The sequence below is a fragment of the Lagenorhynchus albirostris genome, chromosome 1 (genome assembly GCF_949774975.1).
Source record: "Lagenorhynchus albirostris chromosome 1, mLagAlb1.1, whole genome shotgun sequence".
NCBI classification, from domain to species: Eukaryota; Metazoa; Chordata; class Mammalia; order Artiodactyla; family Delphinidae; genus Lagenorhynchus; species Lagenorhynchus albirostris.
The window spans coordinates 86,857,654-86,860,258 of record NC_083095.1 but is presented as its reverse complement, the minus strand read 5'-3'; the positions used below and the strand labels follow the sequence as shown (position 1 = coordinate 86,860,258).

The following is a 2,605-nucleotide window of genomic DNA, read 5'->3' as shown; positions in this document are numbered from 1 at the left end:
CCGAGTAATCTCTAAAAAGTTTGAGATGGGGAAGAAGTCTGCATTTATTACTCTATCTAGTACACAGAGGAAGCCCACAATAAACATTTGTTGCATAATTTTCCTAATTATTATTTGTTCCCTAAGTAATGGGAAGAGCAAAGGCACTGGGTTTACCCTCCTTGTGCAGAGCATTGCAAAGGACAATGAAGAAACTTCCCCTTTTTCCTCCCTCACTCTCCACACTCTTCTTTTTAAGAAAGTGATTCCTAAATGTGAGAAAGAAACATTTATGGATACTATTTTCTCTTTTCCATTCCATTAGCATCTGAAATAAAAGTTAGTGTTTGGCTGTGGCCTCTGATAACACCGTTTCCTTTAGTCTGAATAAAGCTGCCTCTTCCTGTAGGGATCGCTAAGGATTATCATGTGATGGTTAAGAGGATGGTGGTACAGAGAATCTATATGTAAAACTTAGTTTGGAGGCCATGCCTGTGTATGAATTAAATTTTGCATCTTTTTTTTCGAGATATATAATAGAGTTACTTTCCTTCAAGGTATACTTGGGTTGCAGAAATTTTGTTCCCTTTACAATATTACAAACTCACAGATACTTTGTCTTCTCATCAGTTCTTTCTTTCTATCTAATATTTATTTATTTATTTATTTAGGCTGCACCGGGTTCCAGTTGTGGCACGTGGGATCTCAGTTGTGGCATGCATGCGGGATCTAATTCCCTGACCAGGGATTGAACCCAGGCCCCCTGCACCAGGAGCGCAGAGTCTTACCCACTGGACCACCAGGGAAGTCCTCATCAGTTCTTTCTTGAAGATCCTTCATCATACGTCCTAACTTCCATTTCTAATGATACCTCCTGTAAGTACTTTGCATTAACCCCTTCATTCAGTCAATCTGAGCCATTTGCCTTCCCCTCGGCCATTCTTTTTTTATAAATTTATTTTTTTATTTTTATTTTTCACCGTGTTGGGTCTTCGTTGCTGTGCACAGCTTTCTCTAGTTGCGTCGAGCAGGGGCTACTCTTCGTTGCAGTGCACCGGCTTCTCATTGTGGTGGCTTCTCTTGTTGCTGAGCACGGGCTCTAGGCACATGAGCTTCAGTAGCTGTGGCACGTGGGCTCAGTAGTTGTGGCGCACGAGCTTAGTTGCTCCACGGCATGTGGGATCTTCCTGGACCAGGGCTCGAACCTGTGTCCCCTGCAATGGCAGGCGGATTCTTAACCACTGCACCACCAGGGAAGTCCCCATTCTTGAACTTTCTGTTCAGGCTGCATCTCTTTCCTTGAGTGTGTTGTTACCCTTAATTCTCATCTAGGGATTTACCTTTATGATTTACTTTATTTGTGGAATAAGGTTCCATCTCATCTCACAAAAAATTTAAGGAGTATGGCCTAACTCAAATAACTGCCTCTCTGAAACTGACTTCCTCACTTGCCAACTGTGTGAACTTAGGCAAGTTCTCATCCTCTCTGTGCTTCAGTTTTCTCATCTGTCAAATTATTAGTAATAGCACCCCACCTTAAGGATTATTTTGATAATTAAGTGGGATAATCTTTTAAATATGCTTAGAACAATGCCTAGAATTCACTTTTTAAGTCATTCATCCAGTAATATTTATTGAGCACTTACTGTGTGCCAGCAAATAAAACACAAAGATCCCTGCTCTTGTGGCGCTTATGTTCTAGTCGGGGAGACAGATAATAAATAATAAATAGGTATATAGTATGTCAGAAAGTGATTAGTGCTGTGGCAAAAAGAAAAAATATGGTAAGGGTGATTGAGAATGCTGGAGCAGGCTGTGGTGATGGGGAAGAATGGTGAAGGGGCAGGAAAGATTGCAATTTTAAAGGGGCTGGTCAGGGTGAGCCTTATTAAGATGAGACTTAAGCAGACTTGAAGGAAGTAAGGGGGTTGGCCGTTTGGGTATCCAGTAGTGAGTCTTGTAGGCAGAGAGGATAGCCAGTACAAGGTCCCTAAGGTAGGGGTATGCCTGGTATATTCAAGGCATAGCTGGGGCCCACTGTGGCTGGAGCAGAGGAGTGAAAGAAAGAGGAATAGGAGATGAGATTGGAGATAATAGAGGCCAGATTACATAGGGCCTTGTAGGCATTGTTAGGACTTTGGTTTTTACTCTGAGTGAATTACGGAACATATGCAGGCATTTGAACAGAGGAATGGTATGGTTTGATGTAGATTTTTACAGGATCACTTTGGCTGCTGTATTGAGAATAGACTGTAGAGGTTGTAAGGATTAAAGTGGGAAACCACTCTCATGATGTCCAGCACTGGACTCCGATCACCCCTGAGGATGAAGTGCCTGCCGGACTTTGACACCTGGCGGTCTGAGGCGCCCTGGTTAAAAATAATAATAATACAGTGAGAATACAGCCAGGGGACTTGCAGTAATCTTGGTGAGCAATGATATAGCTCAGATCAGAGCAATGTCAGTGGAGATGGTGGGATGCTAGACACACAGTATTTTAAAGGTAGAGCCAATCTGATTTCCTGCCTCCCAAGTGGGGAGTGAGAGAGAAAGAGAGTAAATAGTGACTCCAAAGTTAAATGAAAAGCTTTTCAAAAATTGTCTATAGGAGGAAAGAAGAAACAGA

General features: G+C 42.3%; 1 non-coding gene across 1 annotated transcript; it reads left to right on the top strand.

Annotated features, from left to right (window-relative positions):
• The first annotated feature begins 2,260 nt into the window (after positions 1-2,260).
• LOC132506334 (small nucleolar RNA SNORD88) lies at positions 2,261-2,349 on the top strand. Its single transcript, XR_009535787.1, has one exon. It is a non-coding gene; the product is annotated as a small nucleolar RNA SNORD88 (small nucleolar RNA).
• Positions 2,350-2,605: the final 256 nt, after the last annotated feature.